The sequence below is a fragment of the Ictidomys tridecemlineatus genome, chromosome 4 (genome assembly GCF_052094955.1).
Source record: "Ictidomys tridecemlineatus isolate mIctTri1 chromosome 4, mIctTri1.hap1, whole genome shotgun sequence".
In the NCBI taxonomy this organism is placed as follows: Eukaryota; Metazoa; Chordata; class Mammalia; order Rodentia; family Sciuridae; genus Ictidomys; species Ictidomys tridecemlineatus.
The window spans coordinates 100,528,980-100,552,593 of NC_135480.1; the positions used below are offsets into that span (position 1 = coordinate 100,528,980).

Below are 23,614 nucleotides of genomic sequence, written 5' to 3' on the forward strand. Positions count from 1 at the left end.
GTGTGTGTTTATATCCTAAATACCTCTTTTTAAAAAGAACTAAGATAGTTTTAAAATCAAACACATAGAATAGGATAATTAAAAAGAAAGGCAAATAAAGAGGTTCTTTCATCCTTATTTTTTCAGAGCAACAGTGCCTTGGGAAACAAACAAATAGTTCCTGATCAGCAAACATGCAGTGGCTTCCTCAGCATCAAGTCCTTCAGGGGATAAGCAGCACATACATAAAGAAACTTCTGATGTATGGGAAAAGGACAATCTGGGTTGGGCTCCTCAAAGAATAAAGGATATAGAAAGTTCTAGCCCTTACATCCTAAATCTTTGCTTTTAACCAAAAAAGGACGAAGAAAACTAGGCTTTCTTTGTCCTCTCGTTCCTCCAAAGTAGGTCAGGTCTGTGTGTAATTATTGGGTTTCATATTACTTCAGAAAAGGAAGAGATGTCAATGCATGGAGGTTTTTAACAAACAGCAGATTCAGGCTGGGGAGAGGCAAAAAAAAAAAAATAGAAAAGAAAAAAAGAGCGTGTTCCTTTATTGCTGACCTAAAATAAATAAATAAACCTAAAAAGTCTTATTTTTAACAACAGTAAGCCAATTTCAAGACAGCTAGGATAAGAGGCCTAATTTCTCATTATAAGGCTAATGACCACTGAGGCTGAACATGTGGATGAATTCTCCTAGTTTCACCTTCTTCCTAGGCACGTTTCCCAGTTAGCAAGGATAATATAAAAACTCAGAAAAAATAATTCAAAATAGATTGACTGGAGGATTTTATGTGCAAGAATGCATGCCAAAAGATTAATTAAGAACTAATATTTGGGTTGAGGAGGTAGCTCAGTGGTAGAACATTTGGATGGCACCAGGGGGGAAAAATGAAATAGTATTTGCATTACCAAAATTCTTTCCTTAGAAAAAGAATCACTGCAAGGTTTCTTTCAACAATGCACTTTAAAAAATTTTTCTGTGAAATGTGTTGTATATAAACCACAAGTCTTTATGAGCTCTCCCAGTCCACAGTTCCATACCCAAAGAAAAACCACTCTGCTGAAGTTTGTTAATTTTTTCTTTTTTCTTTATAATTGTATCATTCATCTGTGTGAGTGTGTGTGTATCCCCAAAACACATAAACATCTGTGTGTGTGTGTGTGTATAGTTTTTATTTGTTGGTTTTGAGTGGAGTTTTTTGTTGTTGTTTTCTGTTTTGTTTCTGGGCAGTATTGGAGATTGAATCCAGGGGAGCTCTACCACTGAGCTAGATCCCCACCCCTTTTTATTTTTATTTTGAGACAGGGTCTTGCTAAGTGACCCATGCTGGCCTCAACTTTGCAATCGTCCTGTCTTGGCCTCCCAAGTAGCTGAAATTACAGACATATATCACCACACCTGACTAAATCTCTGTAGTTTTTATGAGAAACATCCGTAGTCTTCATGAGACTGATAGTTACTGCTAATGTAACTATCTATCACTGTGTTACAAACCACCTTCAAATTTCATAGATTAAAACAACAACCATCACTTTTTTGCTCATATATTGGGTGATTTGTTTAGAACTCAGAGAAGAGAGTTGGCCTCTGTTTCATGTGGCATCACCTTAGGTCATCTGGACAGGGGGGTGGAAGATCCACTTTCAAGATGGCTTAATTAAAAGGCAGCAAGTTAATTCTGACTGTCAGCTGGGAACCTAGCTGGTGCCATTGGCCTAAGGTCTCAGTTCCTTTCCATATGGATCTCTCCATGTGTTTCTTCACAGCACAGTGATGGGTTCCAAGAACGAGCATCCCAAGAAAATAAGGAAGAAATGTGTGCTATTTTTAGGACTTAGCCTCAAAAACCATATAATCTCACTTCCATCATGTTCTTCTGGTCACAGCAATCACAAAGGTCTGCACAGGTTGAATGAAAGGACACAAAGACTCTATTTCTCTTTGAAAATTTTTTTTTCTCTTTTATTGTTATTTTTTAAATGATCCACAAGAAATATTTTATATATGAAGTGAACATGTAAACTTATTTCCTTCCCAGATGATTACCAATTATCTAAAATTAGATACTAAATAATCTTTCTCCTTCTCAATGATTTATAATGCATTTAAATCTCATACACAACAGGGCCTAAATAGAATAATTCTATAGAGTGATCTACTCTTGTTAATGTCTCAGTGCCTGATAGAGTAATTCTCATACATTATCTTTAGAGTTCAAAATTCAAACTTTGCTTCTCTCACCTACTTTTTCCAAACTTTTCAAACACCTACCCCTATCATTCCATGAGATCCTTACTAAAATTACATTTTTTAAGAACAACATATTTTCTCATTAAAGTGTCTCTGCTTTTTTCACAGTTCTTATAGTTTTGTCATTTTTTCCCTTTAGGTCTTGTATATTTCTCACTAAAATTATCCCAAGTTTTCATATCTGTGCAGCACTCATGAATGGCATTCATGAAATGACTGGTTATCTTTTATTTCAACATTTGGGAGAACTCAAGTATAAAATTCACTCTATTTGAGTGAGGATATAGAAAATTTCACACATGGTGCCACCATTTTGTTTTCTTTGAATTCTTATTACATGTTCACACATAAAAAGAATTACCTGGTGGTCTTCTCTTTTCTCTGCAGCTCAAAAGCATGCTAGTAATGAAAGCTAAGAAAAACTAACTACATTGAGAGCTCTGGGGATCAGTCTTCTGTTAAATAGATAAACAGATATGACCATTGCTATAAATATTAGGGTGAACGGGAGTATTTTCACCATTAAAAATGACCAAACATATAGAAGTTAAAGAATTTTCCTTTCATATAAGGTACCTGGTACACCTTCCAAGTCTACAGTACACTGTATAATTGAATTTGAACACTCTTCATTTTAAGTCATCCCTGGAGGTGGGTAATTTTGCAAAGCCAACAATTCTTTCTGTAGTCGTTTCTGCACTGACACCAGCTCCTAGGCCTCTGCCATCCAGGAGAGCACCTGGAGGAATGATGGGAACAGAGTCCTGGCTCAGGTACCTAGGCTTCTTCTGTCCAGGAGAGCATTATGGGCAAGGTTCTAGAAAAGCACACAGTTCCAGAAACATTGTTGTAGCCCTATCTGGAAAATATAATCTTCCACATCTAATCAAGTGATAGTTGCTTGTTTTCTTGTGCAAGTTCACACCTCTTGCAACTTCCATAATAAAAGTTCCTTGAAGTCTATCTCTAAAGTATGCTTCTGTAGAGATATGAATTCGATTCTCCCAGTCACTGAGGATCACAACCAACTGGGAGCCCTTTCACTAAGTTTTCAGCTAGAGATTCTTAGCCCTCACAGGTAATAAGAAATCTGGCTGACAACTCACGTGAGCATGTGTGTCAGCTTAAGCAGTGTTATGGTTTGGATATGAGGAATACTTTCCAAAACTCCTGTGTTAATACAGGAATATTCAGAGATGAAATGATTAGATTGTGAGAGCTATAACCTAATTAGTCCAATCTAGTTTGAATGGAGTGACTGGGAGGTAACTGTAGGCAGGTGAGGTATAGCTGTGGCCCCTTTCCCCAATTTCCCTTCTCTCCCCACATCCCTCCACTGTCTTCCAGTCTGCCATGAGAGGAAACTTCCCTCCACCACGCTCTTCTGTCACAATGTTCTGCTTTACCTTAGGCCCAGAGCAATGTCTGTCAAGCATGAACTAAACCTCAGGAACCATAAGCCAAAATAAATTTCTCCTTCTCTTATCAGGTATTTTGGTCACAGTGACACAAAGCTGACTAGTTTCACTGGAGATTTTTTTTCCCCCCTTTCAACCCAGATTCAAGAAAATAATAGGTAATCTGCAACCAGAGCATCCGGAGCATGGTTTTTTCCTGACTCACTCACTGAGGACTTTATCCCTCCAGGATTCCAATCATGCCCATGGCAGTCTCTACTGTGCTAGGGCACTAAAGTTTTCTGTATTCCTTCCCTATGTTCTAATCCAGTTTGAAACAGCACAAACACCACCTTATGAGTTTATGCTATCTACCTTGTGAAATCATGTTTTCTGATTTTTTCAGGACTTCAATTATTTTCCTTATAATAGTTTCAGAATTTCACATCCATTTTATATGTATTCATATATTTCCCCCTTCCCTAGCTCCATTTAAAATGTATGCTCCAAAGGGATTTCTCTGTTCATCTAATTGACCATATTACTTAAAACAACAACAAAAAACTTACCTACTCCCAGTAACGGGGATTGAACCAAGGGCACTTTACCACTGAACTATACTGCCAGCCCTTTATGTTTTTTATTTTGAGATGGAGTTGGGGGAAGGGGGGTCATTAAGTTGCTGTGGCTGACCTCAAACTTGCAGTCCCCCTGCTTCCTCCTCCCAAAGTGCTGGTATTACAAGCATGCAATACCATGCCCAGTTCATCATTCATTTTAAGACAGTTTATTGGTTAAAAACTGATCAATAATTTCAGGAATACATCTATATTTTTAAAGGCAGTTATATAAAGTATTATATATCATTTGAATGGAAATACTTTGAAAATATCTTCAATCAATATACTTCTGCTTTTTAATATTTATTTTTTAGCTTTTCAGGTGGACACAATATCTTTATTTTATTTTTATGTGGTGCTGAGAATCTAACCCAGGGCCTCACGCATGCTAGGCGAGTACACTACCACTTGAGCCACATCCCCAGCCCCAATATACTTCTTATAAAGCAAATCTTAGGGAACTTAAGGACACTAATATGTGCTCTATATTGTTTATACTTACAAATATTATTGGGGTTTATGTCCTATAAATATTGTAAACCTTTTTGAGAACTGCATTACAACCCATGAAAAAAGGAATTTTACTGATTTAAAAAAAATTACACTATTTTTAGGGTCCACGTTTTAAGTTTTTTGTATTGTGAACAGAGATAAATTCAAGTTCTATTTGGCAAAATTCAAATCAAGTGTATTCAAAATTTATATGCATTTGTGTGTAACAGACACTCATAATATAATTTTTAAAATTAACCCACAGTAATTTTCCAGATTCAAAGTAGCAGTTCATGGGGTTGCCAGTGGGTAATGAGGCAGTAAGAAAACCACCAGGATGCAACCCTATAAATGTCATATCTCCTTACTATGCTAAAAGCAATAGCTACAAATTACCCCATTTTCCTAAAAAGATGACAGCCAAATTCTTACACCCCATAGGAGAAATGGCTATTATGGCTATTAGTTGGCACTGGTGGGAGGCTTAACAGCAAGCCACCAGACAGACCATTTACTGTTCTTCATCTTGTGCAATATTACCTTTCCAGCTCAGCCAGTTAAACATCACAGTGGTCCACAAGGGATGGCAACATGGAAGCAAATTCCAAAATGCAGTTTACCCTATAGGCAGCATGCAATTCCACATTTCTTCATTCTACTCTATTTCACTCCCCTCTGGGTCATAACAGAACTTGGCAGATGTTAGAATTTGCTATGTATAAACTCTGGAGCTCAGATTAGAAAACTCAGTATGCATTTTGGTACTGGCAAAAATGGCTGTTCTGTGTACTGATTTGGTTTTGCTATCTTGGGAATACCTACAGTTTCAAAAAATATCTTAGGCTGTTGAAACAAACAAAAAACTTGGAGGGAAAGAGGCACACATCACACATCCCAACACAGGCTTACAAGTCCTCTGAGATCATCCTTCTCTTGACACCAACAAAATGCCAAGCCTACTATGCAATTTGTGATTTCTTCTAATAATGAAGAAATTAATAGCTCTGGATACAAAATGTAGATAGCTATATCCTGAGACATTCTCCTAGACTTGGATTTCTATGTATAGAGTCCAAAAGTACCAGTTACCACACTCCCAAGAAGGGACCTATGAAAAGGTTTTTTGTTTGTTTGTTTTTAATTCACTGGCAATCTTTCTCCATAGCAAAACTTCAAAAATGTCTTTCTGAAGAGTTTTTCTACATGTGAAAAGAATCTGCAACAAGTCCCTCTTGTAAACTAGTTTGTATTTACCGATTTAACAGAATTCATCAATATTGTATTTCATCTCAAACCTTAACAATTATTTCTTAATGTTAAAATCAACATGTTAGATAACAATATAATAATGATAATGATAATAACAAGGTAGAGAATAAAGTACATAACCTATTGATATGTTAACAATTTTCAAAGTTAAAGCTAAAAAAAGGTAACTGCTGAGTCTGAATTATAAGTGATCTGACATGTGCAGATCTGGAGATCAAAGTCATTTTCTCTGGTTTTAGGCAATGTAAACCTAAGTCATAATGCAATAATGAAGTTTCCCATCTGGGTAATGAGGGTCTTCATATAAATTAGTAATAGTCTAGAAATTAATTATTTTATAGTTGAGTTTGCTGTTGTAAATCAATATGATATTTGTCCATCTGGACATTGAAATGCTAGTCAGTAGGATGGTTCACTAGAATTCAATCTGCTCTGGGCTGCTTTACATCAAACTATGCACCCATTTAGTCACTTGTATCTTTGAAAAGAACCTTTACATATATCAAATAAAGACATGTAAGAAATTTAAACCTGCATTTATAATACTGGAGAAACTGAGTTTTCTTTTTCTAAATTCCACATTTGGAGAAGCTATTGCTAAAAATGAAACAAAATAAAACATAGTCCTTAGTTTAGATTAGAAATACAAGTAATACCTCATTAGCAAATAGAATAACTACAAATTTTTTAAAAGCCTCATTTATTCCTGCATAATAAGATGAATTCACTGACCTAGAATTAACCCCAAGCCAGTATTTCAGACACCGGCTTTAGGGAGATAATCAGTTTATAATTTCAGGTACCTCTGCCTGTTAAGGTCACATAACCAGATCTGGGTTCCTATTGGACGGCAGCTCACTTCATTTAGGCGAGCAACCCATCAAAAGCACCAATTATTCTGAAAAGAAAAAAAGTATCAATATATCTGTTATAGTTTAAATATATAAAGCTTTTTTTCAATCCACTCTTCCTCCTTTCTCTAAAGAAAAAATTTTGTTGTTGTTGTTATTTAATTACACCCTAAACTTTTTACTTGGAAGGTCTAGTGGACAATTTCAATGTCCTTTACAGTGAAGAAAGAAGAAAGAGGAAAGAGACTGAGGTTGGGCCAAGTGAATAAAATTGGAATCCCAACTCTGCAATTTAGTTTCTTCTCTGTAACAACTATTTTAGTTCAGTTGATTAAAATATAAAGTGACTAGAATAGTAGCTGACATGGAAGACATAACTAGTGATACCAGCTGTACATACTATTGCTATTGTCATTGTTGCTTTCATTAGTAGTAGTAGTAGTAGTAGTAGTAGTAGTAGTAGTAATACTAGTACTACTGTTACCACTACTATTATCATCATCATCATCAAAATCATCATCATCATCCCTGATCAGGCCTCTACCCCATTTTCTGGTAATTTTAAACTTTTATCAGTTTCTTTAAGCCTTCTAACCTCAGACCTCTACCTTTCAACAAATGACCCAGTGTAATACTTAACAGAGAAAACAAATATGAAGATCTCTCTCAATTTCTCTTCTATCTCTACCCATGTTCATCTACTCAAACTTCTCTCTTCTCTTTCATCCCAAAAGAAGCAGGTTTTTCCTCCATAGACATGCAATAAGAGTACTATAAGACTCATTGGCTATTATCACTAGCTAATGTCATTATCATCATCCTCCTCAAACAAAAAGAACAGCAATTTCCAAACTGAATTACAGAAGACTGTTTGATACTCTAATTTCAGAGTTGGCCATTATCAACACCCAGGCAATTATGAAGTGTGGCTCCTGGCTTATAGTATTACTCTTCTTTTTAAGCTCAAAATCCATTTACCTAGAATAAATAAGGACAAGTTATAAACAAATACATAAATAAATAATATATAAATCTACTAGTTCAAACTCATAGAAATAGTAAAATGATGGCTTTCAGGGGCTAAGGAAAGAAAAAATAAGGGGTTGTTTAATGGACAGAATTTCAGTTTTCCAAGATGAACAAAGTTCTGGGGATCAACTGTACAACAATATGAATTTTATTCAACACTATTGATGTGTGTCTTAACACAAAATAAATAAACAAGAGAGCCAATTAAAATGAACAAACTGGCACTAGCTAAGTGTCACCCCACTATGAGCCACACTAACTTTTCCCCTGACTTCATTTTCTGGAACCCTATTCAAATTAGGCTTAAAACTCATTTGGTCATTACACACAAATTCCTGACAAGCATCTAATAGAATGTACTTATCCTACATCTTTATAAAAGATACAAAAGGTAGTTTGGTGCTGAGTTACATATTTTAGGTTAGGATTGAATATACCTTGAGATATAACAAATACAACATCTGCCACCAGCCAGCAAAAATAAACATAAAAATAATTTTTCAAGAATACTACTGACGCTTCCCATTGAAATCTTCTGACATCTGTACACTGGATTCTCGGGGCAGAAGCATGGAAGAGAATAAACATGTACTGGGAAGCCCTCTTAACAGCACCTGCTCTAAATTCAAACTTACTTGAGATACAAACATTTATAAAAACGTTGGTTTACATAAAGACCATCTATTTTTAGAGGAGAAATATGCAATAAAACTAGCACAGCAACAAATTAAAATGATGGGAGAGGAAACAGCAGTAACTCACTTCAATCAGAATAAGAAATTGTACTTTTGATTATGATTTTTTAAATGTTAGCTGGGCATGGTGGTGCATGCCAGTAATCCCAGCAGCTCCAGAGGCTAAGCAGGAGTATCACAGGTTCTAATCCAGCCTCAGTAACTTCGTGAGGCTGTAAGCAACCCAGTGAGACCCTGCCTCAAAATAAAACATGAAAAAGGGTGGGGATGTGGCTCAGTGATAAAGCACCTGGGTTCAATCCCTGACATCAAAAATAAACAAACAGACAGATAGATAGATAGATAGATAGATAGATAGATAGATAGATAGATAGATAGAAATTTTAAGATAAATAAGGACTGCGGATATAGCTCAGTGGTAAAGGTCCCTGGTTTTAATCCCTAGTACATTTTTAAAAAAAAAAAGGTTAAACATTCTTTACTTCAAGATTTTTAAAGAAAGAATTACAGCCTTTGGGATAGGAGTCCCATGTTCCTTTGCTAGCAAAGCCATAAAACTTTTTTCCTTTTTCTCAAAAAAAAAAAAAAAAGTTAAAGAATATGTAGAAAACAGTGTGTCAAAACTCATGAGAACAAAGCTGTTTTGTTTTTGGTTGTTTTGTTCACAGGGTTTATTTATGGTTTAGGTAAGACAACTCTCACTAACATCATAAAATATATATATATTTTTAAGAAGTTACCTCAACTGAGAACCATGTAATAGTAGAACTCTAAAGATCCTTGAAAATATCTTATTCTAACCCTACACCTTTGTTTCATGGGTAATGAAACTAAAGCTCTGAGGGGATAAGTAAAATCTAAATTCAAAATAAATTATAAGATTCGTGGCATGTAAAAATTCAGTAATTTTCTAATACACTGCTAATTTATGAGAATAGCCACAAAATATTAGAAGTTGGGGGGGGCATATTACTAAAATGTATGGGAATTTTATGAAGAAAAATACAAGACTTTACTAAAGAACCTAAAAGAAGAAAAACGCCGGTTTCCTTAGATAGACCAAAAGTTGAGAAGATCTTAATTCTTCCTCCCTATACCTAAATAATCCACACTCTCCCTTCCAAATGAGAGTACAGTGAATCAAAGAACATTCTCTTACGTTGTGGGTAATGGAAAAAGGACACAGGAGGAAAAATATGGGAATAAACAAAGAAGATATTTCATCCTAAGGAAGGTACTGGGGACTGAACCCAGAGATACTTTTTACTACTGAGCTACATACTCAGCCCTTTTCATTTTTTATTTTTGGATGTTATTTTACTAATTTGCTGAGTCTGGCCATATAAGATTCTAATCTACAGTGCCAGCAGCATATTTTCTTTCTACATTCTTTTTTTTATATATATAGTTCAAGTTCCTCATAGATAGGTAAGTGTTGCCACACAGTTCTCTATGCTTGTATTTAAAATGGGAGAGTTCTTTAAACATGTGAAGTGAACTTTGGAAACAATGTGGGCAGGCCAGAAACTAATTTAACATTATAACTTTATAGCACACCATACAGTTATTTAAGGCCCTGAAACTCAGTATTCTATTCTGCCTCTTGAAAACGAGAAGGATGCTGATGGTTTAACACCAATACCAACTCTCTTTCTAAGTCTCAGGAGCAATCACTAAGAACCAAGTTAGCCCTCTGAGACCTCCAGAACCAAAATGATATAGTATTGGTAAAACCCTAATAAAAGTTATAAGTTAAAAGTAAAGGCAACCCAAGTTGTTGTTACTTTTTTTTTCAATTAGTATCCTAGAAGGGGTTGAGCAAATAAAAATGAAAAACTAGATCTGATCCTGTGTGAGACTATTCACTTCCTATTCATTTCCAAAATAAAATCTCATGTGCAGGTTTTGACACATGAAGTAGGCTGAGGCAGGGCAAGAAACAAAAGTAAATCTTTAAGTGAAGCAAGAATTTCTGAAAGTTCAACTCAAAACGGTAATTATAAAAATATGTGTAAGGAATTTAGATTTAAACCCAACTTACTGAGAAGTAAGCAATTGAAATTTATATTCTAATAATTTCTGAGTCTCAAAATTATACAATAAAAGATCCAAAACTGTTAAAATTTCAATCTGAAAAGTGTTGAGGTTTTTTTTCCTTCACTCAGAGAGAGAGAGAGAGAGAGAGAGAAATTGGAAATAGTAGGCATGCTGTGAGAAGGTAACAAATGTTCTGTATTTTAGAGGTGCCGTCATGTAAAGAAGACTATGACTGAACACATTAACTATGCAAGCTTGTTGGCAGCAATACAACATGATACTTAGCACACTGATCACTGAGGTGTTCCTGTGGCCAATTACCAGAAAATCTGCACTAAGTCTAAAATTCAGAAGTGAGAACTTTACTGAATAAAACTATACCAGCCAAATGTCTAGACTTCAGGAGGAAATCTGTCAATATCAGAATAAGTCAGTCCCCGGTTCAAAGAATGAACTTTGTTTTCCCTTTAAAAGGCAACTACAGAGAATGCTGCTAAACGGAGTACAAAGGTTAGAATGTTAAACCAAAGTTGGATCTAACCTATGCACAGTAATGAGTAAAACAAAAAAAAAATCTAAATTCAGAATATATAACTTAATGCCTTAGTTTAGTACAAATTATTTTACTGGCAGTAGAAAAAAGGTACATTTAGGGGTAAAAGAAAACACATTAATTTTCCTTGGTTCCTAGTTTCTTCCAGGATACATAACAAAAGACCAGTAAACTACAGCCCTAAGAACCAAACAGGGACAGCCTCTTTGACTCCCAATTCTTAAACATTAGTGTTCCTTAAAGCTTTCAGCTTAGGCCACAACTTACTCAGTCACTATTCCCAGACCCTCATCTCCAGGCTTCCCTCCTCCCAAACTTCATACTTCCAAAAGGTATCTTAAAGTCAGCCCATCCATAATTAAACTGATCACATTTTCTCTTCAGCCAAATCTCCTCTTCTGCATGCTTGTCACCTAACAGCATTTTCTGGATAAAGTAATGACTTCTTAATTAATCCACTTACAAGATCTCCCTCTATCCTTTCTAAAACCACTAATCCTTCACATTCCATTAATTTTCTTCTATAATGAAAGTTGTATTACAAAATATCACTATTTATTACCTACATTTCCTGTTTACTTTGTGTTAAATGCTGTCCTTTCATATAATGTCTCAAGCAATTTGATTCTTAAAACAACTCTTTGAGATAGACAACATCATATACATTTTACACACGAATATCAGGTATTCTTAATCACCATATAACACTTCCACATTAGAGAATGCTTTTTTGAAGAAAAAAAAAATTGAGGAAATGGGAAGAACCAGGTATAATACTATCAATCTAATACCTAAGTCACAAAGTCAAACAGTGTCAAACAATCTGCCTTCAATCTCCTTTAACTACATCTTCTAATATTCCCTGCCACTGTCCCCTTCCTCATCCCCATTACTTTTTCCTACTAATCACTGCACATGACTAGTAATCCTCAATCTCCTCATAACAGGTCTATGGCCAGTTTTTTTAAATGTAGTTTTTCCTGACTTCTTCAGGCAAAATCAATTTTTACCTCTTCTTGTTTCTGTGGTAGCTTTTCACTCCTAACTTACAGCACATACATCTATATACATATACATATACATGCAGACATATATTGCCAATTTTATTAAAGACCACTAAAAAAGAAAATAACCTTATCTTTTCATATATTTGTATACATATACATTTATATTCCAAATTCTTACTATTTCTATTTCTTCCTTTCTCATCCACTGTTATAGTTTGGGTGTATGGTGACCCACAAAGGCTCATGTGTGAGACAATGCAAGAAGGTTCTGAGAAGAAATGATCGGGTTATAAGAACCTTAATAACTGAGTGATAACTGAAGACAGGTGGAGTGAGGCTGGACGAGGTGGGGTACTGGGGGTGTGGTGTGGCTTTGGGGCATATATTTGTTCTGGTGAGTCGAGTCACTCTCTCTGCTTCCTGATCACCACCTGAGCTGCTTCCCTCCACCACACTCTTCCACCGTGATGTCCTGCCTCACCTTAAGCCCCAAGGAACGAATCCTGATGTCTATGGACTGAGACCTCTGAAACCATGAGTTCTCAAATAAACTTTTCTTCCTCTACAGTTGTTCTGATTGAGTCTTTTAGTTATAGCAGCAAAAAAGCTGAATAAATCATTCACTTCTTACAGATACACCATACACTCTTCAGCATTACACACACACACACACACACACACACACACACACACACACACACACACAAGCCAAAGTACAATATTGCCAAATGTAAAAGTAAAAGATATGGCAACCAGCACTATAGTTAGGATCAACCATGTTAACTAGACACTGTATCACCGTATTTAATTAGGATTTTTTACTATGCTTTAGGTAATATATATGGTCCTCTCTGCTCAGGACAGTGGCTGATAGTACAATGGAACTGAAAAGATCAAAGAACTGGGATTCACAAGTATCACTAAGGGACCAAAGGTGAACAACAGGTATACTTCTAGAGCTGTACTCACTTTTTCCTCCCCATTGTAATAGAAAAGATTTTCATAGACACAATCATTTAAAAAGTAACATAACTCTATAATAACCATTTATAAAATTCACACCATTTTCAGATTGCTTTTCTTCTCTTACGTTTCTAAAGTGTCTTAATCAGGAGCTGGGGTTGTAGCTCAGTGGTAGATCGTTTGCCTAGCATGTGTGAGGCACTGGGTTCAATCCTCAGCACCACATATAAATAAATAGACAGGTAGATAAATAGAGAGATAGATAGATAAATGTGTTTAAGAATACAATAATGTTTAAAATTTTTAAAAATAAAATGGTTTAATCATAGGCTACCAGTTTATTTTAGAAATATTTTCTTTGTTGCTGTTTAACTTAATGAAACATTAGAAACAATAGAATAAATTCAGGCCTTTTAGATTGACACAGGTTATTTAACTTCTGAAAGTAATTTCTTTTCTGTCCCTATCCTTCTAATACATTCTAAGAAACATACAGGAAGTTCTATTTAAGAAAATATAAATATTCCTTTGGTGCAATACTAAAACAGCAATGAAAAAAAAAAGCTCCAGTAATGGGAGGAGAATGGAGTGGAAGAGGGGCTGAAAAGACGTCAGCAGGGCGCTAGGGGAGGCCAGGTTGTCTAGGAAACCAAACAGTAAAGAATAAGAGGGGAAATCATTAGTTGAAAAACCTCTGAAATGCTTTTACAGGAGCTCAATCTCTCATTCTAAAAGACACAGCGAAGAGACGAACTATCACGAATGTAAAAGGGAACCCAGAATCCACTGACTGCCAAGCAACTGCCTTTTCTAAATTTCGCAGTACACGTTTTATCCATCAGTGACCACACACAAACTAGAAATCCAAGATGAATCTTCTGACAGCTTAAACCCAAGATATACACATTTTTTTTAAAGAGAGAGTGAGAGAGGAGAGAGAGAGAGAGAGAGAGAGAGAGAGAGAGAGAGAGAGAGAGAGAGAGAGAGGGGAGAGAGAGACAGAGAGACAGAGAGAGAATTTTAATATTTATTTTTTAGTTTTCGGCGGACACAACATCTTTGTTTGTATGTGGTGCTGAGGATCGAACCCGGGCCGCATGCATGCCAGGCGAGCGCGCTACCGCTTGAGCCACATCCCCAGCCCAGATATACACATGTTTGCAATGTATTTTTTTAAAAAACAGCTTCTATCAGCTTAGCACTTAAGTACAGGTATAACAATATATTTTAAAAGACATAAATATAAAAAAATTCCTGTTTATAACATGATCTAGAAAAGAAACTCAGGAAATCAGAAACATTTAGAAATTAGCTAGCCTTAAAATTGTCTAAAGTTGTTATAATTTGTCACAGTTTTGATATTAAAATGTATTCTTTGCCAGTAACCAGTAACTGGTTTCAAAAAGTTTGAAATGGACAAAACTACTTGAAATCCCTAAGCCAAATCTTTGTTCTAAAACACCAAGCCATGTTGTTCGTCAGGGGATAGGGAGTGAATAAGGAAAAATATTACACAGAAGAAAATAATGTTGATCTTATTTTCTCTGGAAAAAAATCTTATTTTCTAAATAAAACACATTTTATAAGAGAAACCATGGTTTCTAAAGCCAGACTGACTGACTGTTCTACTCCTTATTAGCTTTGTGACCCTAAGTAAGTTACTTGTCCTTGCTTTGCTTCAGTTTCCTCACTTGTTAAGGTGAGAACAGTAATAATATCAAATTCTCGAGGCAGTTTTCAAGTTTAAATGAAATAACCATTAGGGACAAACAGTGCTTGGTAAGGATTCGATAAGTGGTCATAAAATCCCTTTGAGATTATCTAATTAATTTCCTTATGATGACCATTAATATATACATATACTGCAAACTAACCTCTATAATACCATTGTCAGACTCAACTTCCTAAAACACTCCTTTTATAGTGCTCCAGGAATCTGTGTTTACTCACAAACTCAGACTGACGGATTTTAAGATCTTCTCAAAGCTGTTCCTATACTCCTTCTGCAATTGCTAGCCCCCAAACAATCTGTTTTAGTCCTGACACTCTCCGCTCTGCTTCACATAAAACATCCCAATTTTTGTTTCCTTCTTTGCAGCACCACAGTTTAACAGGCCCACTTTCTAGACACTGACCTCTCATTCCTACTTCCTACCTGTGCAAATCTTATCTACTCTTCTAGCCATGTTCAGAGTGTTTGGGAAGATTCCAACATTCTGATTCCCTAGTGAATATTCCTAGTCTTCTCACAAACTAGCTCCCGAGAATAAACTTCAATTCTCTAGTTGAGTCTGTTAGCCCTAACTCAACAAGATAATAATCTCCTTCAAGGCAGGGAAATGTATCTGCACTAAAAATTTATCCACAGTATCTAGCAATATACTGTGCACTTGATAAGCCTTTTACTTGCTTCTTTTCAAGCAAAACAATAAATAAATATATATATTTTTTGGTTGTTGTAGATTGATATGTCAGAAAGGTGAAAAATATTCTCTTAAATTCAGCTGTAATTTTATGCCCAGGAAAATACTAATAACTTACACATTTGCCCCACACCAGTGACAATAAGGAGGAACAAATCCAACAGGATGAAAAACATGGCATTTCTCTACACTTGTTATAAAAAAGAATAAATAATTGGGAATTAATAACTATCCTGATTAAATTGCCAATGGAAGTATGCAGACTTAAAATTAACAGGTTTGTGTTTTCAAAACAGTATCCTACCTATCATTAACATCACAGAGGAAGACTTTTTTTTTTTTGATCCTCTTGCCTCAGCCTCCAGAGTCACTGGAATTAAAGGTATGAATCACCACACCCAGCTCACAGCTTCATTTTTCCATTATCAAAAGGAATTTCTAAGTCTATCCTAACATAAGCAATTTTACACCTCTCTGGAGTTAACGACTTAAATAAGATTCAGAAGAACCACTGGTGATTACTATTAAATTGACTCTTTCAAATATCTTCACTACAAGCCTTTCTTCATTTTGCCACATACTTTGACTCCTTTGGCAACTAGTGTGCAAAAAATCATAAATTCATGCACATCAACAGAGGTGTGCTGAGCAAAACACTGACTGTATACTCAGCCAGATCATCTAGATCTAACAGACAAGAGTTTGTTAGGCGGGCAAAGAGAAGACCCCAGGCAGCAAACCAGCTTGGATATGCAGAAATTATTCATTCCACAAATGTAAGACATTAAATGGATATTACATCTATGCACCATAAACTATATGCCAAGGACTTTATTCAGTATTATAGGAAAGAAGAATACGATACATACTACTAAAATGCAAACCATTTATTAATTTACATTTTGCTTTGACTCAGAAAAGTTTAAGGTAGCTTACATAAATATAACTAGATAAAATATAAAATGATTAAGGAAAAGGAAAAATTAGATAAGAAAGATTAAGGAAAAAGTGAGATGTTAGTATACTAAAATAAGAAGACTAGGATTCTTAATATTTTTGAGAGATGAAAAAATGTTCAGAGTAATAGACAGCATACTATGAATTTAGAGGACCAAAGAATTTTCTTCAACCAGGTCAGGAAAGTTAAGAAGCTTACAAAGCACAAGTGTCATTACTGATGACGAATGTTAATTTATTTAATTTCTTTTCAAAATAACAAAGCAGAAGTTGAGTACTGTTATACTTAAAAAAAAAAAATGTATACTATAGACCTATCTAGACCAACTCCCCAAAAAGAAGGATTCACCTCTTCATCTATATTCTTTAAAACTTTATATCACCTTAATTCCTTCTTCCCAGGTTTTTCATGATTTTTCTGACACTAAAGCCTACAGCAATATACTAATTATATAATATGTACTCAAAAAAATCCCTAATGAATCCACCTGAAAACACGATTTTCTCATGGTTTCCTTAACTTCTGAGGTCAACTAAAAGTTATTGCTTTTTCTGCCATTTTTTAAGAAAATGCCTAGGCTAGGCATGGTAGAGTGCCTATAGTCCCTGTACTCAGAAAGCTGAGGCATAAAAATCACTTAAGCCCAGAAGTTTGATGCCAATCTGTGCAGCATAGTGAGACCCAATCACTTTAAAAAAAAAAAAATTTTTTTTTCTTTAATGCACAGGAGACATAAATAGAGTGAGACTGCACACTGCATTAGTGTTCCAGAGTAGTACTCCTATGAAGGTACTACACATGATACTGGATTCCAGAAAGAAAAGTTATATCTGAATTTCAGAAAAGAGGTGGAGAGACCAAAGAGAAAATTTGAAAATCTCCTTATCTTAGATAGAATTTGCATGTAAACACAAACAGATATTTCATATCTCAATTCCATCATAATGAGAATCAGGGACTTTAAGATCTCATAGAGTAAAGGGCTGGGGTGGGGGACAGAGGCAAAGGTATAGCTTTTCCATTTGCACAGTAAATTTTGGTAGATCAAATGCTTCAGAATGCCTTGGCTAACTTCTGGCACACAGACATTTCATTTAACCCAAGGCTTTGTTCTTTCCACAATTCCAAGATCATCAAAAATTTTAGGACTAGCCATAGAATTATAAGTCTATGTGTGCTGTTACATGAACTTCTGGCTTAATAAATACAGAAGTATAAATTGGCCATATAAAAATAGAAATTTAGCCATAATCCCTAACTAGTCCAAAAACTTGTTCTTTGTCAGATTAGAAGTATACAGTTAGAGAACAATTTTTTACTAAATAATCGATTTTGTACAAGTCAAAGAGAATACTGACAATTACAGGCAACCTCAAGAGCAAAGGTATTATAAAATCAAGGAACATTCCAAATTTACATAACTAATGATAGCTCAAAAGACTCGGTTTTTTTGGTTGCAGGGGGTGACTGGGGATTAAACCCCAAGGCCTTGTGCAGGCTAGGCAAGTGTTCCACCACTGGACAGCTCAGAAGACTCTGCAAAGAAAATCCATTTTCACAAACACGGGGGAATCAAACTTGTATACAATTTGACTATACAATTAAAAAAATGTTAGAACAGTAATGCAATGGCAGGTTCAAATCCAAAGTGTTAAAGCATTTCTGTTTCTTACTGGTGGGTATAGTTCACTTTTGGGTCTATCACTTCTTTACACTGAGTCATACTAACAGGGAAGATATTTTGACAATTTTAAGCCATATATAGATGTTTGCACTCCAAATATAGTTCCAAAATTTAAACATCTGTGACTTTTTAAAAACTGCAACTTCAATTCTTCTAAAAAATTTTTAGAAGAATTTTAGAAGGTGATTCCTCTCAACTCAGGGCAGATCATTGATAAAAATTAATTGTAATCTCTAATTGTCAATTATCCAATCCAAATGAACATTTGTTTTATTTCAGTTTGAAGTTCAACATATTCATGTCTTATTAGATCAGTAATAGTCTAAAGTAAGATATGGGAAGTGGCCATCTGAAGATGGCCTTTAACTGAAAAATATGCTTCATCTTGAGAAGTATTGAGTAAAATCATTCAATTTTCTATGAAATTTGAAGAATTTTTACTCAACATTTCTCAAGATGAAGCATATTTAATACAAATGAAGCATATTTAATACAAATCTCTATTCTCTCCATTCTTTGCTTTAATGTCTTCCCTAAAATCCCATAAACTGGCCATGGCTAAGGGTATAAAATGAGGGAATTAAATAATCAATCTTTTTATCATATATTATATGCTATTAGCCCACTTAACCAAGTTCACAGCACATACAATTCACTGAAAGCTGAACAATCAATCACCTTTTTGCATTTGTTTTTCAAAGTATTTTTAAATGGGCTAGGGATGTGGCTCAAGTGGTAGTGCGCTCGCCTGGCATGCGTGTGGCCCGGGTTCAATCCTCAGCACCACATACAAAGATGTTGTGTCTGCCGAAAACTGAAAAATAAATATTAAAAAATTCTCTCTCTCTCTCTCTCTCTCTCTCTCTCTCTCTCTCTCTCTCTCTCTCTCTTTTAAAAAACCTATAAAAAAACAAAGTATTTTTAAATTACATAGTAATGCATGTTTCTTGTAAAAAATTTAGAAAATACAAATTTTAAATATCACTAATCATACCAAAGAATTTAGTGAACAGTCTATAACTTTTGTCACCTGGCTCAAACTTTTCCACTTCAGAGCTGGGGATATAGCTTATTGGTACAGGGCTTATCTAGCATGCTCAAGGGTTTGATCCCCAGTACCATGATTTAAAAAAAAAAAAAAAAAGTTATCCACTTTATCATCCCAATCTCTTCCAAGTAAGTACACCAAGATTGCCTGCTCAATACCTAACTCTAAACTTTTTTAAATGTCTATACTTTTTTCCTTTGTATATATCTATCCACACAAAAGTCAAATTACGCTGTGTGTGTATATGTATGTATATATTAAGAACACATATTGTTTATCTTTCAATATCTTCAATCCATGTTATGAAGTTATTCTGTACTTTAAAATTAATTATCTAGGGTTGTATTATTAAACACTCTCATTGTAAACAATGTTGAATAAGTGTTGTTATGGCTACATTCTTGATTTGACCTATAATTATTACTTTTTTAAAAAATTTTTTTATTTTTTCTAATTAGTTATACATGACAGTAGAATGCATTTGACACATCATACATAAATGGAGTATAACTTCTCATTCTTCTGGTTGTACATGATGTAGAGTTACACAGGTTATGTAATCATATATGCACACAAGTAATAATGCCTGATTCATTCTATCATCTTTCCTACCCCCATACTGCCTCTCTCCCTACACTCCCCTCTTGTCTCTAGTCAAAGTACCTCTATTCCAATCCCCTTATCATGAATTTGCATCCACATATCAGAGAGAACAATCAGCCTTTTGGTTCTTTGGGAGTGACTTATTTTGCTTAGCATAATATTCTCCAGTTCAACCAATGATTATTTCTTCAAGATAAACTCTTAGAAATGAAACTAAATATAAAGAGAATATACTTCTCAGACTGTTTAGACATACCACTATTAGACTGCTTTTCATTTAAAAAGTACCCAGGAGCTGGGGCTGTAATTCAGTAGTAGAGTATTTGTCTAACACAAGCAAGGCCCTGAGTTCAATCCCCAGCACCATAAAAACCAAACTGTGCCTACTTAGTCCTCCAGTCCCACAGCAATGTCATTATCTTTTTTAATAATTGTTGCCATTTTGATAAATAAAACAATTTAATTTTCACAGGCATTTCTTTGATTATAAGCAATATATAAAAGGTATATATTTAATTTAGATATGTATATTAGACAAATTTTTTCATTGTTGCTAAAATTTTCTATTAGGACATATTTAGTTCAAAAGCCTTTTACTTAACCTCTATATTTTAGCAGACTTATATAAAAGCAGAAAGTCCAACATGAAATAACACTATATTGTTTGGAAACTACTTTCTCAAACCTAATAATGGGCAAGACAATAACACCACTGCTGTGCTCCAGTATAGAAGGTGGACACATAGGAAAGCTGACACAACACCTTGAATAATGAAATCCATCTGCAATTAGCTACATTTTGTTAGAGTTTACAAATCTGAGCAATCCACTTGGGATTTGTTTGCTTTTTAACTACTTTCTTAGACATCTCTTTTAAAATCTTAAGTGCATTTTAATGCACAGCTCTGTCCTGAAGCCAAGAAATAATAAAACAGGGAGAATATCAAATGTCTTTAATGCTGTCAGATTACTAAAACATTAATGACAAAGCATCATATTAAACTGATATGACTTATAAAGTAATATCAGATCCCATTAAATTACAATTGAATCATCTTTTGTTACCTCACCCAAACCAACCTGAAAGACAGTAGCTCTCAGGCTTAAGATTTTCTCCAACTTGCCCAACTCATTCAGACATTACTAAGGCCAGCTCCAAAGTGATTATCTGGTTTTTAATGAATGTGTTTCTTAAACACCATTAATGTACTTACTGATGCCAGCATAGCTGGAGGGAAGATAACTAGCCCAATGAGATCATTAGTCACTGACACTAGATTATGGTTACATTAGGAAATGACAACAGGTTGCCTAGCAGCAGTTTCCCAAATGCATTCACAAAAAGTGCCAGTAATCTCTACAAGAAACATAGTCTAAATCTCTCTAGAAAACAGTGATCACTGATCTCTCAATAAAGTAGCTCAACTACAGAAGTTAACTTTCTTGCCAAATATTCTTCATGTATGGGATTATTATTCTGTCTCCTCCAAAGTTCTTCCACCTTTGAGTAGGTGTGAGGGCAGAAGGGAAATCTTCCTTTCCTCTGAGGTTCATTTTGTTCAGCTATATTACTGTCTAGTATATGTCATAACTAATTTTCAGGTCATTCTGCAGTGTATAAAGAGTAACCTGGGGGCTTGGGTTGTAGCTCGGTGATAGAGTGCTTAACTAGCATATGTGAGAGACACTGGGTTCGATCCTCGGCACCACATAAAAAAAAAAAAAGAGAGAGAGAGATTGTGCCCATCTATGAGTAAAAATAATACTTTAAAAAAAAAAAAAGTAACTTGGCATCTGGCTCTGTCTTCTCCATCCTGCTACCACCAACATTCTAGGCAACTTCAAGTCTACAACTATGACCTTACTGCCAAGAGCTTCTACCTCTACTCCAATTTATTAACCCAATCCCATTCCTGGGGAATCTATAGCTACAATCCATAACTACTCCAATCTTGGAATCCTAAACACCAATATCCCTTTGTTTTCTCTAGCTCTATCCTTCCCTATCTCCCTGGCTCTTTTTCTCTTATCTTAATTATTCCAGATTTTCCCAGCTTCCAATAATGATAATACTTGCCCTATAAAATTATGAGAAAAAACTAACACATAAATGTTCAAAATAATGTTATTCTCTCCCACCCTGTTGTTCTCCTTGTAGAAACCACATAAGCAAATACTCTTCATCTTCATTAGAGCCTTTCATGCTCACTCTTCCCCTTCCCTTTTCTCCTCACAGCCAAGTCTCTACAAAGAGTAGCTTTTAACTCCTGACAACTACGCATTAAAATGCACTTAAGATTTTAAAAGAGATATCTAAGAAAGTAGTTAACAAACAAACAAATCCCAAGTGGGTTGATCTATAAACTCTAACAATATGTAGCTAATTGCAGATAGACTGTATTATTCAAGGTATTGTGTCAGCTCCCTGCACATTATTCACATTCTATATTGGAGCAGAAGCACTGGAGCTATTGCCTTGCCCAATACTAGGTTTGAGGAAGCAGTTTCCAAGACAGGAACAGTAGAATGGTGTTGTTGTTGTTGTTGTTTTAATTTGTTCTACTTAGTTGTACATGACAGCAGAATGCATTTCAATTCATCATACACAAATGGAGCGCAACATTTCAATTCTCTGGTTGTACATGGAATAGAGACCCACCATTCATGCAATCATACATGTACCTAGGGTAATGATGTCCATCTCATTCCAATATCTTTCCTACCCTAGAATAATGTTTTTTCATGTTGAACTTTCTTCTTTTATATAAGCTTGCTAAAATTCAGAGATCAGGCAAGGAACCTTTGAGCTAAATGTGATCTGTTACATTTTTAACTAACATTCCTCAATCCAGTGGAATCTGCCTTCCATCCCTGTCACCCCACTGCAACTCTTCTCACTAAGGTCACCAATTAACCCACTAATACCAAATTCAGTAGATACTTCTCAATTCCTATCATAATGAGTTCTCAGCAAGATTTTGCAGAACTGACAACTCTTTTCTACTTGAAATTCTTTCTTCTGATTCCAAAAACACCTTTCCTGCCTCTCTGGCTCCTCTCTATCATCCTCTCCATTCCTCTTCCTTTTCCCATGCTCCATACCGCAGCCTCAGGGATTTCTCCAATTTGATCAGGACACTCTCCAGATTAAAACAGTTGATTTGCTGTTATGCAAAATCCTTAGCATGGTTTGTAAGGTAACTCTGCTTAATTCCCCGGCTTTATTTCTCTCAACCCACTTCCTTTCTTTCCACAATCCAGCCACACTAAACAATCGACAGTTCCCTAAATAAGCCAGGGCTATTTTTTCCCCTCCTCCAACCATTTTCATAAACTATTTCCTCAGCTGAAACACTTGTCTTTCCAAAACCCCCAAACTAACCCTACCCCTACATTTTATGCAACTTGACTTGGCAGACTTCCACCTAAACTTTCCTTAAAAAGGCTCTTCCTGCCCCCCAGACACTGGATTAAGATCTATATGTCGTCATAAATGCCCTGTTGTAGCATTTACCAATGGTAATTAGCTTTTGTTTTGGTACTAGGGATGAAACTTAGGGCCTCTTGCACGCCAAGCAAGGGCTCTACCATTGAACTACACCCCTAACCCTTGATAATTGTCTCTTACTGGTTGAATCTCCCATTAGACTCTAAGCTCCCCGAATCCTGTAACTGTACCATGTTCGCCTTGGTAACCAGAATAAAACTCTGTGCCAGACATGTAACAAAAACATAATAAAAAAATTGCT

At 35.3% G+C, this 23,614-nt stretch overlaps 1 protein-coding gene and 1 pseudogene across 3 annotated transcripts in view; both read right to left on the reverse strand.

Moving 5' to 3' along the window:
* The window catches only part of Sik3 (SIK family kinase 3), a 239,721-nt gene that overhangs the window by 124,923 nt on the left and 91,184 nt on the right, over positions 1-23,614 (reverse strand). The window lies entirely within an intron of this gene.
* On the reverse strand, positions 1,140-23,546 carry LOC120889490 (ubiquitin-conjugating enzyme E2 W-like; annotated as a pseudogene).